This window comes from Lithobates pipiens, unplaced genomic scaffold (assembly GCF_037356315.1).
Source record: "Lithobates pipiens isolate NorthernLeopardFrog02 unplaced genomic scaffold, aLitPip1_a1.2 Scaffold_16, whole genome shotgun sequence".
Taxonomy (NCBI): Eukaryota; Metazoa; Chordata; class Amphibia; order Anura; family Ranidae; genus Lithobates; species Lithobates pipiens.
The window spans coordinates 257,094,922-257,114,818 of NW_027507748.1; the positions used below are offsets into that span (position 1 = coordinate 257,094,922).

General features: G+C 45.1%; 1 protein-coding gene across 2 annotated transcripts in view; it reads left to right on the top strand.

The window, feature by feature from the left end:
* PM20D1 (peptidase M20 domain containing 1) overlaps window positions 1–19,897 on the top strand; it is a 585,406-nt gene that overhangs the window by 424,096 nt on the left and 141,413 nt on the right. The gene's annotated exons all lie outside the window — the stretch shown is intronic.

The window sequence follows — 19,897 nt, forward strand, 5'->3', positions numbered from 1 at the left end:
TTCTTCCAGGACTTCCCCCCGGCCTAGAAGGCTGGCATCTGTTGTCAACACCTTGCAGGATAAAGATTTTCCCTCCTGCTGGATAACAACCAACAATTTAGGCTCTGACCTATGTTGGGAGCCAAGCATATTGGAAACAAACAAGGCCTGAATCCTCTTTTTTCCAGACCGACAGGATGGTGTCTTGAAGCAGCCTTTGAATAAAACTGCGCGTAAGGGACGTCCCTGAAGGAGTCCACCATTTCCCCTAAAAATCTCCTGCAGTCGAATTAAGGAATTTTCCTTTATCCTGATAAGTTGAATTAGTCCTACAATGGAACTGATTCACGTCTGGGATAAGAATACTGTCTTCTGTATGGTATCTATAACTAGCCCCCAAGTAACCTCCTTGATGGTTTTAAGGAGAATCTTCCTAGGCTGAGAATCCAACCTAGAGATTTCAGCTATCTACAGCTGAGCTCAGACTCTGTTTTTAGACCTGAGACTGAATGATCTATTAAAAGTAGATCCTTTTTAATAGGCTAGGACCGTTATGTCTTGAGCCCTTAAACTGGCTAAAGGAGGTGCCAGAATCTTTCAGAACACTCGTAGTGCTGTGGCTAAGCTGGATGGCAGTGCCACAATTGAACATTTTTTATATTTCAAACCGCAGAAATTTCTGGTAAGCGGGAATCTTTAGCACATGGAGATATGCAACTCCCCTCCTTGCAGGATGGACACAGCCGATCGAATTGTGAAAGGATCGGACAATCAAGTGCTGATTCAGATCTCCAAGATCTAGAATGGGTCTTACCTCTCTGTTTGGCTCTGAGACCTTAAAAGGTTTGCACCAAAAAAAAAAAAAAACCTGTTCCACTAAGGGAATCTCCTCTGATATCACCAACTGGGATAACAGCTGATCCAGAGGCCAGAAAGAGAGACTTTTCTTTCTTTCTTTTTTTTTTTTCTCTGGAACCTTAGGAGCATTCTTTGAGGAGACGGACACTCTTGCATAAAGACTGCCGCATCAGCAGCCCCAAGGACCCCACAGGGAGCACCCAAAAAGGACCCGAACCCCGGACCCTCAGATCGAAAGCCGACTGGGCCATCCGGGCTCTTGAAACTCTAGATTTAACCTAGAGAAGAAAATCTCAGAAATCCCTTTGCTCTTAACATTGTTCCTGCCAGACTTTGAGAATCACAGGACCTTTCCCCTCACCCGAACGAGTGGGGGTGCTCCTTCATGAGAAGGCCTTAGCATTCTGCTTTATGGGCTTTCTGCCCCCAAGATCCTGGTGCTGCCCCTAGGAACTAAGGCATAGGAGAGGCTGCACGATTAAAGGAGAACTGTCTGAACCTCCTTTTACTTGTAAAGAGAGCTTTACCTCTTTTGGATGTACTTATCCATTCGAAATAGTTGTACCCCAGAAAGGGACACAGACTGGCTAAGGGTTTTTACCTGGTGCTTCAGCTGATTAATATTTCAGCCATGGCCCTCTGCAAAAATGCACTAGTCCAAGTATAAGCCATAGGGCTTAAACAATCAAGTCCTTCAAAGCATCTGTGAGACACAGTGAATGAAATACACCACTTGCCGGGCCTGCTGATCAGGCAGAACTTTCAGGTATCTCACACCTGTTCCTTAACCCCTTGGAGTCCATATTCCAATGCATTGGCGTGACTCAAGATGTGCTCCACCAAAATAGTGGAGCAGACGTTAAAGGGTTAATGGACTGAGCTACTCCAATTGCAGCCAGAACTGCAAAAGACATCTCGTCTTTAAAAGGAAAATCCAACCTTAACTCGCTGGATCCTTTAACATCAGTGTATTATCCACTGGACATGTGAAACCCTGCTCACTGAGGTGATTGCAGCATTAATAGATGTAACCCCCCATTTCTTTCATAGAAAATGTTCCCATTCAGAATACATAGCTGTGTATGAATAGGGAAAACATCCCCAGGTGGGAGAGGTTCAAATGAACCCTATTAGAGGTAGATACCTTAAGAGCCTGTGCTGCAGGCAACAAAAGGGTTAAGTAAGGGAGTAGACAAACACCTGACTTGTGCGGCTACTCCCTCCCTGTTAGAAGAGGAAAAAATAAGTATCTTCCGATATTTGGGAAGATCTACCTGATCCCCAGCCTCCTGCACCTCAACAAAAGGGCCCAGAGGACTAGATGGGAATCTGCTATGTTTAGTCCTACTATGGAGAGACATCATAGCAATAATCTTTTAAATGGTTGAAGAAAAACCTGTTTGTATGAAATAGACAGGGACAGATGTGTTCTACCCTTGACGGCTAATCTGACTGGCCATATCCTCACAGCAGGGTTTATCAGAGATAAACCCAATATTTGCCCTTTACGGTAGGCTCCGAGACCTTGAAAGGAAACCTTCAGGAACAGGGGTACACTCAGGTAATCCTGCAATCCTGGACCTGCGAGAAGACCCTGCCAGTAAACTTTTATTGGCCTTACTACCAAAAAGTACTGGATCCCAGGGCCCAGCTTTAAAAGCATTGGCAAGCAAAACCTTGTGTCTTCAGATTACGAGGCCCGGGTACCGTTCATTTAGTCCATTATGGAGACATCAGAACGGATCCGGTCAGGATGGCTGGCTCTCAAAGGATTACTGCCCGTGGAGCTCAGTACACATTTCCTTACACGTGCCCAACACCTTAGACCAGGGGTCTCAAACTGGTGGCCCTCCAGATGTTGCGAAACTACAAGTCCCATCATGCCATTGCCTTTGGGAGTCTTGCTCTTAACTGTCAGCCTTGCAATGCCTCATGGGACTTGTAGTTTTTCAACAGCTGAAGGGCAACCAGTTTGAGACCTCTGCCTTAGACACTGGCGAAAAAACTAAAGACTCCCAGTAATGGGAGGGGTTATATGGGGAAAGTTCATGCCATAAAGGGCGTGCCAGTGTCCAGCACCTGATACGCCGATATAACCCACATAGTTATTACTATGGCTCTGTGTCCCCTGATGTAAGAAAAGAAAAATGGTGTTTGGGAACCTGCCACTGAGGTACCGCACATTCCACAAATTCTATATATGTAGGAGACTGTATATATATCTTTATGCACTGCAGATCACTGAATCACCTGCCTGGCTGGCCTGCCTGAAAGTGTATTTGAAAACGTATACCAGGAATGGCCTGCAGTCAGATCTAGCTACACAGGAGACTGTGTGTGTGTGTGTGTAATATATATATATATATATATATATATATATATATATATATATATATATATATATATATAATATATATATATATATATATATATATAAAAATCACACACACACATACATATAAAGCTGGGATGTATGTATATATACTAAATACACTGCAGCTAACTGAATCAACTGCCTGCTCAAAGTAAATGAAATTACTCTCTCTCCTCCAAGGACACACTAAACAAGGCTGGTGTGCAGGCAGCCTTATATAGTGTTGGCATGGACTTAACCCCCTGAGCCATAATTGGCCAAAGGCACCCTGCCTGCCAATTATGGCTCTCTTTGCTGATGGTGCTGTGATTGGCCAAAGCATGTGGGTCATAGTGCATGCTTAGCCAATCATAAGCCAGCAATGCACTGCAATGATGCAATGCATTATGGGGCGTGACACGCTGCTCAAATTTGACGTGGACACCCCACAATGTTCGATCTTCGAACGATCGAACAGCCGATGTTTCGAGTCAAACTCATGTTAGACTCGAACAGAAAGCTTATCCCTACTGTTGAAATATTGGAGAGGGGATGCACTGGACACCTATGCTGCTATATGCTGGCTGTCCAATGTGCCCCTATGCATTTAACCACCTCAATACTGGGCACTTACACCCTCTTCCTTCCCAGACCAATTTTCAGCTTTCAGTGGTCTCACACTTTGAATGACAATTACTCAGTCATGCTACACTGTACCCAAATGAAAATGTTATTTTGTTCACACAAATAGAGCGTTTCTTTGGTATTTATTCACCGCTTTATTTTTTGTGATATTAGAGAAAATTATTATTAATAATTTTTATTATTATTATTAATATTTTGAAAAAAAATTCTACTTTCCATTTAAAAAAACAAAAACAAAAAAAAATCAAATTTTGTCGAAAATTTAGGCCAAAATGTATTCTGCTATATGTCTTTGGTAAAAAAAAATCCTGATAAGTGTATGTATGATCATTGGTTTGTGAGAAAGTTATAGTCTACAAACTAAGCTACGCATTATTGAAAATATTCCAGTCCTAATGCACTGATGGCCTGTCTCATTTCTTGAGGCCCTCAAATGTCAGGACAGTACAACTACCCCCGAAATGACTTTTTGGAAAGAAGACAGTCTGAGGTATTTAGTAAGAGGCATAGTGAATTTTTTGAAGTTGCAATTTTTTCCCCACAATGCTTTGGATAATTAACCACTTGAGATCCGTGCTATAGTAAAATGACGGCTACAGCGCGGATCTCAATTTCCGGGACTACGTCTATTGATGTCGTCCCCTTTAAGAGTTCCCCGCGCGCTCCCGGGAGCGCGCATCGGGGAAAATCTGCGTTGGCCGTGTCCGCTGGACACAGCCAATCACAGATCGCTGTAAACGGCCAATCACAGCGGCCGTTTACAGCGCGATCGCCTCCTCCAATGGGTGATGATCTCAAATGTAAACAAATGAGATCATCACCCATTGACGAATGTGTCTCCTCACACAGCGATAGCGTGTGAGGAGACAGCGAACCGTGAGTCAGCTTCTCTGCCAGTCAGTGACGAATAAAAAGTGCCAGTAAAACTCATAAACCCTGCCAGTGCCCAGATCGACCCTGCCAGTGCCCAGATCTACCCCACTTGTGCCCACCTGTGCCCACCTGTGCACCGCCAGTGCCCACCTGTGCACCGCCAGTGCTCCATCTGTGCACCACCAGTGCCCGCCAGTGCCCATCTGTGCACCGCCAGTGCCTGCCAGTGCCAATCGGTGCCCATCTGTACCAATCGGTGCCCATTTGTGCCTCAGCAGTGCCCATCTGTGCCACCTCAGCAGTGCCCATCTGTGCCGCCTCAGCAGTGCCCATCTGTGCCGCCTCAGCAGTGCCCATCTGTGCCCATCTGCTGCCTTATCAGTGCACATCCGTGCAATAAATCAGTGCCCATCTGCCGACCTATCAGTGCCCATCTCTGCCGCCTCAGCAGTGCCCATCTCTGCCGCCTCAGCAGTGCCCATCTGCCGCCTCAGCAGTGCCCATCTGCCGCCTCAGCAGTGCCCATCTGCCGCCTCATCAGTGCACATCCGTGCAATAAATCTGCACATCTGTGCAATAAATCAGTGTCCATTTGTGCCGACCCATCAGTGTCCATTTGTGCCGACCCATCAGTGTCCATTTGTGCCACCTCAAAAGCGCCCATCTGTGCCACCTCAAAAGCGCCCATCTGTGCCACCTCATCAGTGCCCATCAGTGCTACAATGGCTAAACGCGTCTTTTCCGCTGAGGAGGCGTACCAAATTATTTCAGCGGCCGACGAGAGCAACGGGGAGCTCTCCTCTTCCGATTCCTTTTCGGATTCGGATTCTGAAGCCGACGTAACTTATGAGCCAGTCCTCAGCAGTGAAACACTGACTGATGAATCCAAGGAGGAAGATATCCGGCCCATCAAGCGAAGGCGTTCTAGTGAGGCAGTGCCGTCCACCAGCACCGCAGTGCCGTCCACCAGCACCGCAATGCCGTCCACCAGCACCGCAATGCCCCAGCAAGAAAGGCCAAGTACCAGTGGGGTGTCATCTCAGCCCCAAAGGGTTAGGAGCCATGCTGGCCTTCCCTATGCCCTTCAGAACCCCTTGTGGCTTCCTCCTAATTCAGGAGAGGCCAATGTTCCCCCTTTCACCGCCCAGCCAGGAGTCCAGGTGGACACGGAGAATTTTAGCCCCATCGATTTTTTTAATTAAATTTTTACGGAGGACATGTTGGCGTCAATTGTGGCCCAGTGCAACCTGTATGCACAACAATTTATTTTTCAAAATCCGACCTCCTATTATGCCCGTCCCTACGAATGGAGAGACCTAACGGTGGAGGAGTTCAAGCTTTTTTTAGGCCTCACATTTAATATGGGACTCAACAAAAAAAAACAATTACGTACCTACTGGTCAACCCACCCCCTCCACCACTCACCGCTCTTCTCCGCGGTAATGCCCAGAACCAGATATCAGATGATCCTGAGGTTCTTACATTTCAGTGACAATTCCCAATGCCTTCCACGAAATGATCCAAATTATGACCGCCTTTACAAAATTCGACCAATACTAAATTATTTTTCTGAAATATTCCCCAAATTGTTTACCCCGGACCAACACATATGTGTGGATGAGTCCCTTATTAAATTTAGTGGCAGGCTTAGGATGAAGCAATTTATGCCCAGCAAAAGGGCCCGCTATGGGGTGAAGGTCTACAAATTATGTGACCGAGCCACAGGGTACACATATTCCTTCAAGGTGTACGAAGGGAAGGACACCCAGCTGCAGCCCCCTAATTGTCCGGACTACTTGGGATCCAGCGGAAAAATTGTTTGGGACCTCATATACCCCCTACTGGATAAAGGCTACCACCTCTATGTAGATAACTTCTACACATCTCTGCCCCTGTTCCACAACCTTCACCGGAAGAAGACGCCAGCATGTGGCACTGTAAAAAAGAATCGGAAGGGCTTTCCTCAAAGTCTGGTGAACAAGAAGCTGCGGAAAGGAGAAACCGCAAGTCTAAGAAACAAGGAGGTTCTGGCAGTGAAGTGGAGGGACAGAAGGGATGTGTATATGTTGTCTTCTATCCACAACGATACCTTCGTGGAAATCCCCAGAAGGAATGGCCCCGTAAAGAAACCCAAATGTATTTCCGAGTATAATTTGTTCATGGGAGGAGTCGACTTCAACGACCAAATGATGGAACCATATCTGGTCTCAAGACGGACATATCATTGGTACAAAAAAGTAGCAATTTATTTTTTTCAATTGCCCATTTATAATTCATATGTAATTTACAGCAACGCCACCCAAAACCCCAAACGTTTCTTTGGCTACCAGGAGGAAGTTTTCACAGCCCTTATTTTCCCAAACGGCCCACCAGAAAATATCAGATCAGACGTTGTTAGTCGACTCTCCGAGCGCCACTTTCCGGATAAAATTCCCCCCACACCAACAGGCAAAAGACGCCAAAAAAGATGTAAGGTGTGTACCAAAGCAGGAGTCAGAAGAGACACATCTCATTATTGTGCACAATGTCCTTCCCAACCAGGCCTCTGCATAGGCGACTGTTTTCGGCGTTACCATACTTCAATAAATTTTTAGTGAAGTATGGTAAACATAATCCTCAGTTCCTGCCTTCATACACCTTCACACCCCTTATGCCACTGCCTGCTTTGTAACTGACCCTGGCTTGTTATTTGACCACTCTTATGCCTGCCGATTCTGTACATACCTCTGCCTGATCTGGAACTGACCCTGGACTGTTATTCGACCATGCTTCTGTCTAACGATTCTGTACATATCTCTGCCTGATCTGGAACTGACCTTGGACTGTTTGACCACGATATTTGCCTGCCTCTTGGACTGATCTTGCATTCTGCAACTGGACTAGTGGGATTCAACACGGGGTCTCACATATGTGAGGGGCTCCAGTATAGTTTTTCTGGAAGAAGAAAACAATTTTCTTTGTTTTCTTATTCCTAGATTAGGGTCTGGAGACTCGGAGGCTTCAAAGAGATTTGGGAGGGAGAAGCCTCTACCCCTATCCCCATTCTGTCCTGAACGAGGCTCTACTTCTGTCTGCTGCCTGTAGGACTTACTGCCATCATGCCGCACTGACCACACCACAAGGACCTGCCTACTACCAGGACCAATATTTTTGGCACTGCTGACATCTCTGCACTAACCCTGGACTGTAATATGGACAGTATCCCTGCCTGCTGCCTGAAAAACTGTGTTCGCTGTTGCTGACCAAGTCCCTGCCTGCTGCCTGGACCAGTGATATCCTCCTGTGGACAACTGCGCTTCTAAAACCACAGGTAATCTTTTCTTTACCCTTTGCTCAGCATAATGTATTTGGGGGTGTAATTCTTGGTATGTGCAGGCTATGTGTCCCTGGAACGCCGACGGTGTTTCTTGCATGTTGCGCCTCTGTATTTGGTCAGGCTGTGTAAAAGTCACACACATGTGGTATCGTTATACTCAGGAGGAGTAGTAGAACGTATTTTGGGGTGTTATTTTTGCTATGTAAATGCTATGCGTTGGAAATATCTTATAAACTGACAACTTTGTGTAAAAAAAAAATGCGTTTTCATTTTTTTCCACATTTTCCGAAAACTTCTGGAAAAAAATGAACCATTGAAAAGACTCATTATGCCTCATAGATTATACGTTGGGGTGTTAGCTTTCCAAAATGGGGTAATTTTCTGGACGTTTCCATTGCCCTGGTGTTCCAGGGCCTTCAAAACTGCAATAGGTGGTTGGGAAATGAAATGTGTAATTTATGCTCCTAGAATGCCTGAAGGTGCTACTTCAAAATTAGGCCTCTGTATGTGGTCAGGCTGTGTAAAAGTCTCACACATGTGGTATCGTTATACTCAGGAGGAGTAGGAGAATGTATTTTGGGGTGTTATTTGTGGTATGCACATTCCGTGTGGGAGAAATAAGCTATTACAATGAAAATTTTGTGGAAAAAAAAAAAAATCGTAATTTTGCAAAGAATTATGGGAAAAAATGACAACTTAAAATAACTAACCATGCCTCTTACTAAATACATTGGAATGTCTACTTTCCAAAAAGGGGTCATTTGTACTTTCCTGGCTTGTTAGGGTCTCAAGAATGGAGATAGGCCTTAGTACATCAGATGTGATCTTTTTTTGCAAATCTTTATGATTTGCACCATAGCTTGTAGACTCTACAAATTTCACACAGATCATATAATATGCAAAAATTTGGGTTATTTTTACCAAAGATGTGTAGTAGTATAAATTGTGGCCAAAATTTATGAAGAAAAATTGCTAATTTGCTAAATTTTGTCACAGAAACGAAGAAAAATTCATTTTTTTTCAAAATTTTCGGTCTTTTTTCATTTATAGCGCAGAAAATAAAAAAACGAGAGGTGATCAAATACCACCAAAAGAAAGCTCTATTGGTATGAAGAAAATGACAAAAAAATCATTTGGTTACAGTGTTGCATGACTGAGTAATTGTCATTCAAAATGTGAGAGCACTGAAAGCTGAAAATTGGTCTGGGACTGAGAGGGGTTTAAGTGCCCAGTAAGCAAGTGGTTAGGGGCGGGGGGGGGGGGGGGGGGATGTATATATTTTATTATTATTATTATTATTATTATTATTAATTATTATTATTATTCTTTTTTTTTTTTTTTTCCTTCACTAAATTATCATATTTACAAGTTAATTCCTACACACGGTGCAGGCATTATTGCAATTACACCCCAAAATAAATTTTGCTATTCGTCCTGAGTATGGCGATACACCATGTATGAGACTTTTCCACAGCCTGGCCACATACAGAGGCCCAACATCCATGTAGCACCATCAGGCGTTCTAAAGGCATAAATTACACATTTCATTTCCTGAGTACCTATCACATTTTTGAAGGCCCTGGAGCACCAGGACAATGGAATTACCCACAAAATGACCAAATTTTGTAAAGAAAATACCCCAATGTATATTCTTTGAGGCATAATGAGTCTTTTGAACATGTCCTTTCTTTCCACGAGTTTTTGGAAAATGTGGAAAGAAAATGAAAAACATTTTTTTTCTCTCAAAGTTGTCAATTTAGAAGATCTTTCTAACACACAGCATATACATAGCCAAAATTACACCCCAAAATACATTCTGCTACTCGTCCTGAGTATGGCAATACCCCACGTGTGAAACTTTTCCAGTAGTTGGCCACATGCAAGTAGCACCGGCTTCTAACACATAGCATGTACACACCAAGAATTACATTAATTTCCTGGTGGCCAAGTAGGGCTGTATCATCTGGTCGTTCTTATCCATCCCCCCCCCCCCCCCCCAAGTATATGTTTTACTCATGCACACATTTTATCTTCTGGATAGGGCCTTTTCTTCTCTACAGTTCCACCAAGGTGTCGTCATGCATTATGGAAAGGATGTAGACTCTTTTTTTATGTCTTTACTTCAGTGTTAGTACCTCTTCAGTCTGCATACTGGCCATTTCACCCTGTTTCAATTTCTTGGTGACCAATCTCTATGGGAAGCCTTTGAGGTTGGTCCGTGCTGTTCCACAGGCAAGTCTTTTTTGGTACAAATGGTGGAAAAGTGGGAGACTCCTGTAGAAATTGTCTACGTATACGTGGTAACCTTTCCCAAGCAATGGTTCGATCAGCTGCCAGACAATTTTGCCACTTGTTCCCATGTAGGTAGGGCATCCAGGGGGGTTTAGCTGTCTGTCTTTTTCCTAATAAATGATAAAGTCATATGTGTAACTCGTGGTCCTGTCACACGCCTTATAAAAATTTTCTGGTCATGCTGGTGAAACTGAGGCAGGTCTTCCTTTGGCCTCTGTGTTCTGGTCTTTATTAATATGGCGGCGAGTATCTTCTGGCCGCCCACGTCATCTATGAGTGCCGAAGCTGATAGTGGTAACTGCACAGTCATAGGAGGACACATATACATATATGGCAAGGACCCCTTTAATGCCTTTGTGCAATTTGAGCATTGAGCAGTTTATTTGAGCGCTGTGGTCTTTGATATTTGGCTCGCCCCCCTCCCTTAGCCTGGAGCGCAGGTATGCATTCCAGGCACTGCTAATAAAAAGGGAATAGTGTTCTTCGGATGCGCTTATAGCGGTGACCGGGCATTTACATATATGGTAAGGATGCCTATTATTAATCTATAGTGACGGTATGTGCTTGAACGCCCTTGTGCCATTTGAGCATTTGTACTGAACAGTCTATTGAAAGGTTTTTTTTTTCTTTTCTTTTCTTTCAGTTCATTGGGTTAAGTGGGAGGTGTTTAGGCTGTGGTTTTCCTCCTGGCTGATTGACTACAGGTGCTGATGTGCATACACATGTGTTTGTGTGTGGTTGTATTGTATAAATATCGGGATTGCTGAAGGGGTGCTCACTGCCGAGCTCTGAGGAAGAGGGATGTGCCCCTCGAAATGCGTCAGCACGCAGTGACTCTTGTGAGTGTTTTTGTAATGTTTGAGGAGTCTCGTTCATCTGTGACTGGATGCTGCTACTTGTTGACTGCTCATATGGCAAAAATTTTCACTACTGTTTCTGAGTAGTTTTCTTTTTATCTTTCTAATAAATACAACCCAAGGATAATGCACATGGCTGGTGCACCCTCTGTTATTTTTCCATTTCTGACATCTAGGGTTCCCCCACTCTTGAGGCAGCAAGGCCTGTGTTTTTTGTATTGCTGGTCTGGTGGTTCGCTTATGGACAGGAGTGTTTCGTTTCTGTGCATGCAAAGAAATTTTACCCCATGTCTGGCTCTTTTACTGGGGAGGTATTGCTTTATTCCAAGTCTTCTGGTGCAGTGTACTAGGGATTCATCTATGCAAATATTTATATCAGGGGTAAACATCTGCTTGAAGCTGGCACAAAAAAACCTTAGACTTACCGGTAATGGTATTTCTACGAGTCTTTCAGGACTGCACCTGGAGAGAGCGTAGCTCCACCCACTTTCCCAGGAAACACTGCAGTCAGTTTTCTTTATAGACCGGACACTTCCACCATGGCCTCAGTTGTTTTAGAGTACCTCCAGCCATGCTGAAATTAGAGAAGCAGAACATAGCAATAACACCACATTTTATAATACTTTAGGATGGGTCATCGGTGCTGTCCTGAAAGACTTGTAGAAATACCATTACCGGTAAGTCTAACTAAGGTTTTCTCACCTCGTCTTTCAGGACAGCACCTGGAGATAAGAGAGTACATACTCTAGGGTGGGACCACCGCCTGTAGGACCAAGGGACTGCTCTGCTGCAGAGAGCAAGTCCAATCTGTAATGGCGGGTGAAAGTGGAGAAGCTTGTCCACATAGCCGCCCTGCAAATCCGTCCCAGAGAAGCCCCTGCACGTTCTGCCCAGGATGTTGCTACTGCCCTGGCTGAATGGGCCCTTTACTCCTGCGGGAGGATCTACCACTTAAGTTTTGTAGGCTACATAGATGGCCATTCGCCGTCACCTACTTATGGTGTTTTTGGAAGCCCTGTATCCCTTTCGTGGGCGAGAGAATAGTATAAACAGTGAATTTGATTTTCTAAATTCACTTGTGATCTTTAGATATAGTGTAGTATGCTAGCCTAGCTCTGGGGGAATTGTCTTTCCAGAAACACCGAGAGGGCGGCTACCTGCATCTTTAGGGTGCTAAATCGCCAACCCTTTTTTCATACCTTCGTGTAGGAACTCTAACACGGAAACAACTTCCCTTGGTGAGAAAACGTTACTTACGCACCAGGAGCTAAAACATTTCCATGTCTTAAAATAAGTTGATCTAGTGACCTTCTTTCGGCTGTCTAGTATTGTTGAAACTAACTTATTAGACAGGCCTTTATTTCTTAGGATCTGCTCCTCAGTAACAAGGCAGCTAAACTTAGGTGCCCGATATTGGGATGTTGGGATGTTGAAGGGGCCCCTGAGTTAGAAGGTCTTTCTGTAAAGGAAGACACCAAAGGGGTTGAAAACCATGTCCTTTTGGGCCAAAATGGGGCTACTAGGATCATGGTCGTGGATTCCCTCTGCAGCTTTTTTAGCACTAATGGAATCATTTGGAAGGGAGTAAAGGCGTAGCACAAGTGGAAGGTCCATGGTTGCGCTAGCGCGTCTAGTCCTTCCGCTTGGTCTCGTCTGTTTACCTTCGTATTGGAGTGGGATGCGAACAGGTCTATTTGGGGATTACCCCAATTTTCTGTTATCTTCTGAAACACCTCAGTATTCAGACGCCACTCTGATTCCAATAGCCTTTCCCTGCTTAGGAAATCTGCGATCTGGTTTAGATCCCCCTTTAGGTGTACTGCCGTCAGGGATGCAAGGTAGGATTCTGCCCAGGACATAATTTGAAGGGCTGAGGTAAGCAACACTTTGCTCCTTGTGCACCCCTGTCTTATTACATAGGCCACTGCTGTGGCATTGTCTGACAACACCTGAATGTGGTGACCCAGAACTTGGTCTCTGAAAGTCCATAGTCCCAAGAGAATGGCCCTCAGCTCCCTCCAGTTGGAGGATCTCCTGGCCTCCCTGGTTGGCCATGCTCCATGGGCCATCTGCCCATCCAGATGGGCACCCCAACCCCAGAAGCTTGCATCTGTTGTCAGTCTTTGTTCTATGGGAAAAGTCCAAAGTAGACCCCTGTCCAAATTTGACCGATTCCTCCGCCACCATAGTTTCCTCCGAACTTGAGGGGGGATCCTGATCAGTTTCTCTAGAGGTTCTCCATAAGACCAATTCCTGAGAATTGTCTGCTGGAGGTCCTTTGCATGGGAACGTGCCCATTATGCTGCTGGAATCGAGGACGTGAGGAGGCCTCAAACTGACATGGCTTCCCTGATTGAGATTGGCAGATTTGTCCGAGTCCCTTTTACTGCCTTTTCTACCTTTTCTATCTTTTCCTCTGGGGAAAAAATTATTTCCCGAATGGAACTGATGGTATACCCCAGAAATTTTATTGTCTGGGATAGGATCATATTTTATTTTTCTTTGTTGATGATCCATCCAAGATTCTCCAGATGTGACCTTGTCACTTCCAGATCTTTCTCCAGTAGCTCCCTTGTTCTGGCAAGTAGCAAGAGGTCATCCAGGTAAGGAACTATGGATATCCCCCTTGATCTGAGGGGTACCAGGGCCTCTGCTATAATTTTTGTAAATATCCTTGGTGAGGATGACAGGCCGAAAGGGAGGGCTCTGAATTGTAGATGCGTGATCGACTCTCCCATCTTTACCCCTAATATGAGGTATTTCTGTGATGTCTGGGCTATGGGTACATGCAGGTACGCATCCCTCAGGTCTACTAAGGCCAAAAAAACAGCCTGGGGTCAAAAGGTTTTTTACTGAAAAAAATGGTGTCCATCCTGAACCTTTTGTATCTGATCGATTTGTTCAGAATTTTCAGGTTTAGAATTAAACGAAACTTCCCCGTTGGCTTCATTACTAGGAAGATGTGAGAATAGCACCCCTTCCCTTCCTCTCTGGGGGGGAACAGATACAATCACCCTTTGCTGGATGAGCTCCTGTAGTAGGGCTGACATCCCTAGAGATTTGTCTATGTCCCGGGGAGCCCTTTTGTCCATGGGGTCTTTTCATGACACCCATGTCCTTGAAGGCTAAGTCCATGTTCCTGGACACCTGTGAAAAAAGCCGCATCAAACTTTGGCTTCTTATTCCAGACCTGGACTGGGAATACCCAGTGTTTTTACTTCCCCCATGCCCTGATACATCCTATCATGCAAGGACAGTTGAGCCTTGTCCTCCTTGATGCTTAAGGTTGTATGTATTGTCTTTAACAGATCATCTACATCAGGCATATGCAATAAGCGGACCTCCAGCTGTTGCAAAACTAGTCCCATCATGCCTCTGCCTCTGGGTGTCATGCTTGTGGCTGTCAGAGTCTTGCTATGCCTCATGGGAATTGTAGTTCCGCAACAGCTGGAGGTCCGCTAATTGCATATCCCTGATCTACATCTTCCAAAGACAGTCTATAGCGAGAAGAAACTTTTCTTTCTTCTTCCTCCTCTTCCTCAGAACCTGGGGAAACACCTTTCTCCTCGTCCTCTGAATCACTGTCACTTCTCGGTTCAGAGACACATGGACGAGAACAGGATGGTGAATTGTCACTGCTGTTTGACTGTGCCACCAGATGTTTATCCAAGAAAGAACGGAATGATTCAAATGTATCCGCTAGCTCTTTCCGGAAGGAACTTAATAGTTCTTCTGATTGGGTAGCAGGTGTAGCGTGGGAGGTTTCTTCCCTAACTAGGTCTGCTATAGATGTCTTGCATAACGCTTTAGCCCATGACTCTCTAAGCATATTTTTGCAAGACAGGTATTTCCTCTTAGGGGGAGGGGAGGAAAGTTTGATCTTTTCCTTGACTTTAGCCTGAAATAAACCAACACAAACCCCTATTAAATCATCACCTAATAAAATGATTAACAGCATTACTTAAGAGAAAAACAATAATCAGCTGCCAAGGAAAAAGGGCTAACCCTTTAGCCCCCATGCTTGTTGCTGCAGCTTAAACTCAGTGACTTTTCCCCATAAGCCACCTATAAGCATATAATACACACTCTCCTTAGAACATTTTAAAACCAAGGAAGAGTGGCACAGGCTCCATTGCCTCCCCCAGGGGGAACAAGGGAGGGAGAAAACAAGACCCTTAGATAAGTTACAGGGACCACTGCCCCTGCTTACCTGAGTCTGGCTGGTGTTAGTGGCTCCTGCTCCTGCCACCGCCGTCTGTTCCTCCATAGTGCCGAGGCTGTAGCGGCGCCCGGCTGCTTTTATTTTGAATTTCCCGGTCGTTTTGCCACTGCAAGGACCGGAAATCGAACACCAGCTTGAGGCTGCCTCCTCCCCCTGCGTTCCAGCGGCCGGAACCGGAAGCCACGTCACGCCACTGGAAGTCCCACCTTCAGCCGGTGTGATGCACTTGCCGCCCGGGACCCGGAAGAAGCATGGAGGCTGATACACAGAGAAGGCGCTGCCTACACCGCTGTGCAGCACACCATCCTCTACCAGCCCCCAGCGCCAGGCTGATGAGAGCGGGACCCCCTGCAGCCTGATCCTCGCCGGATATAAAGGGGAGCAGGCACCGAGAATCCCCCACATGTAAAGGGAAGATGCTGGGCTGGCCTGAGGACACAAACAAAAAAAGACAACAGGTATGCCCCATACTGTCTCCACCTAGAGAGAGCGTAGCACACCCCTGGTTCCCTGCAGCGCATCCACCATGGTCGGAGGAAACACTACAACTGAGGCCATGGTGGAAGTGTCCGGTCTATAAAGAAAACTGACTGCAGTGTTTCCTGGGAAAGTGGGTGGAGCTACGCTCTCTCCAGGTGCGGTGCTGAAAGACGAGGTGAGAAAATTGATTAGGGGCAGAATTTTGAATAACTTATCATAACTGGGATGATTTCGAGGGGGGCATTGGGCATTGTTGTTGAAATGTAAAAATCTCATAATCATCTCATAACGGGTTCTGTGCATCATTGACAAATAGACCAGCATGTGATGGATAGGTTGGGTAGACCAGTAGGCATGGAGTTCATTTTTTTGTTAGCCCCATGTTGAGGTATAGGCCAAGGACATTTTTTAATTCTTCCACGGTGAGGGATTTCCAAACAAAAGGACAGGCATATGAAGCAAAACTTACCATAAAACACCACTGAGGGAGCTGACATGTTCCCTCTGCATTTCTTCCAGGATCGCTGGCTCCGGCACTGTGAGTGGCCAGAGCCACGATGGCGTTGCTCCCACACAAGCGCGCAGGAGCCCTTCGTTTCGTAAGTTCTAGCAGGATACGCTGGACCTGCAGAGCAAATGTGCCGCTGAAATCCGCAGCTGCATGCAGTGTCAATATCTCCTAAATCATGCAGGTTTAGGAGATGTTCTTTTTACCTACAAGTAAGCCTTATTATAGGCTTACCTGTAGGTAAAAATCACCACGTGGGGTATACAACTGCTTTAAAATGTAGCTGAGGCTGGCCAAGAAAGGGTTGAATAGCTGTCACGATCAGGGGTCAGACTCGAACACCAATTGCTATAGCCGCTGCAGGACCACCACTGACCAGCAGGATAGGTACACAGGCAGTCACCCTGGCAGATGACACAGGCTGACCTGAGGAGTCTAAGTACTAACCGGTGTTCACCAGAGTTCCTAATGGTGGAGATGGATTTAGCTGCATGTTAGTACTAGGTCGCTGTTCTCAGGATCGCCCCACCAAGAGGTGAACAAGCCGAGGTTCAGTAGCAAATGAGCAGGTAGGATCAAACAGAAGCTTGGTCAGTAAACAAGCCAAGAGTCGATAACGAGCAGTAGCAAATATGAACGTCCGCAGTGAAGACAGGAGCGAGATACAGGCTGGAGATAGCACAATATTCTGGCAAGGAGGAAGTGCAGAGACATGGCTTATATAAGGAAGTTCATGGGAGGAGCAAAGAGTTCAAGGTTCAGCTGAAATCAAGGCAGTGTTGTCTAAAGAATCTGACAAGTCACTGTCCAGCATCTCAGATAGCTTAGTGGGAAGATTCATTGCCAGACACAGCTGAGGTCCCAGGTTCAAGTCCAGGTCCTGACAGTACTCCCCTCCTCCCAGGACATCCACTGGACATCTTAGAGCTCGGTTTGTGATGGAACCTCTGGTGGAATTCTCTTGTTAAGCTAGGAGCATGAACATTCTGCTCAGGCTCCCAATAATTTTCTTCTGGCACATATCCTTCCCATTGAACCAGATATTGCAATTTATTCCTATAGATCCTGGAATCAAGATTTTTCTCTACCTTATATTCTTCTTCACCCTGTACCTCAACAGGTGGAGGAGGTGGAAAGTCTGTTAGTTTTGAATGTGATGACATACGACAGGACTAGAAAAGGAAGTTCAAAATCCAGTAGCCAATAGCTGCCCTTGCGTTGTATTTGGACCAGCATACAGATGAACAGGTTTCCCGATAGGAATTGAGTCCGTCAGACAGATTTGTAACATGTTCTATTTCTAGGTCCTAAAATAGAAAAAACTGCGCTAAACCCAAATAAATATATCAGAAAAAAGCAGTACACACTCAAAGTTCAAAAATGCAAGAGTAAAAATAAAATAAAAAAATGTAGCGCTAATTACTGCAAACAATATATCAACGTACTCAAACAGTGATGACATGATAAAATGGTGAATACTGCAAAGAAAATAATAATGAAGTGTCAATGTGCTCAGACAGCGACACTGTTTGAGTACTTTGATATATTGTTTGCATTAATTTGTGCTACATTTTTTTCTTTGTTCTTCTATTTCTAGGTCCGTCTGAATTTTTTAAAGAACAACGATCAGACTATCCCACACACGATTGGACTATCCAACGGAATCATTCCATTGGATCTATTCTGCCGGAAAGTCTGGTCGTGTGTACACGCCATTAGTGTGTACCCAACTTAAGGGTAGCTAATGAGCAAAAAAAAGCAGATCACAAGTTAGCGATCACTGATATACTGTATATAAAACAAAGACAATGCCATAGCTCAACTCACCAACCAGTCTGCTGACCAACCAAATGTACCTGTCTAACCGTCTGTTAAAAGCCGGGGTTTAGTTAGCACACATTTGCAAACGCATGTGAAAGCTGCAAGGCCTCGTCGCGGCACCCTGCGTTGATTGCAGTCCTAACACTACACATTTATAAGTGTCTCCACAGTGGAAGCACATGCATGGAATGGATAGATGTGGGGCAGGTGAGCCTGGAGACTGCCCAAGCCCTCTTAAAAGGAACAGGAGCACACTGAACACCCAGCAAGAGCACAGTGGCAGCGAAGTTGCCCAGTGTATCCCCGGACCATATATACAAACAGTAACAAAAAACTGGCCACTGTCCACACCTATAACTGGCCTTCACAGTGAGAAGCCCATGGAGGGCATATACATATAAAACAAAGACAATTCCAACTATCACTGATATAGATAATTTATCTATCTTAGCAATAAAACTTATTTTTTTTGTATAATTTTTTTATTATCAAAGTAAGAGGGCAACATAAAACTAGTGCAATATTTGAAACAGTTTTTGATAAACAAACGCATCAATATCTGGTATGATGGATGGAGTAGTAATTCTCAAGGTGCACATCAGCTATTTTGGTTCTAATTTTGTCCTTCGCGTGCTTCATCCTTGAAAATAGTTGCTCACAAATCTAGGTACCAAAAACCTATGACATGAATAAGGCATGATTATGGTTTTTTTTTTTTTTCGCCCGCACGTGTTCACCAAATGTCAACGCATTTTTATATTAAAAAAATAAATAAAAAATTTAAGTAAAATTTAGGATTTTGTGTTGGGCCACATTCCCCTGATAGGTGACAGATTTGTCTGTTTTATGGTTGGTTGATTTGTTTTACACTTTAGATAGCTTTGCATCCATGCAGATCTAAAAAAGCAACCATGGCATGTGACAGTGGATGACCTAAAATCTGGCTTAGGTCCCATTCACACTTGTGAGTGGGGTCCTTTCCCCCTCCCCCTGCCGCGAGCATGCTGGGTTGGTGACATCACGTGGGGTGTGCCAGCCAGTCACATCACCAGGTAGCCCCATCCCATTTGCTGCTTAAGAGTTGTCACATGTTAAAGCAGGTAGATGGTGGGAGCCTTCGTCGGAGCAGGCTTTTTTTTTTTTTCCCTCCTTTTTCCGGGTCGGTGGTTGGGGCGGGCCGCGTGATTGTCAATGGATCTACACTGGGGGGGACATTTAAAAAAAAAATTAATTAAGAATTTGTCAAAATCTCATGTTGTGCTCATCTTTTACACTTTTATGGTGAATGGGTGTTCCCCATACTCATTCACATGGTGGGGGGGGCGGGATTTGGGGAAGCCCCAAATTCTGATAAGACCCCCACCCGCAATGACCAGGGTTGTGGGGAAGAGGTCCTTGTCCCTACCAACATGGCCCCCCATGTTGAGGGCATGTGGCCTGGTATGGTTCAGGAGGGGGTGGGCGCTTGTTCGTTCCCCCCCCCCCCCTTTCCTGACCTGCTGGACTGCATGCTCGGATAAAAAAATACTTTGGTGTGGGGCTCCGCTTAAAACACATACTAGACCTGAAGGCCTCGTATGGACCCCACACAATTTTTTCATTTATTTTTCATTGCCGGCATTCTTTTTTTTTTACATTCAGCTGTCAGTGCGGAGACCCGCTGACAGCTGATGAGTCATCGGTTATTAAGGAT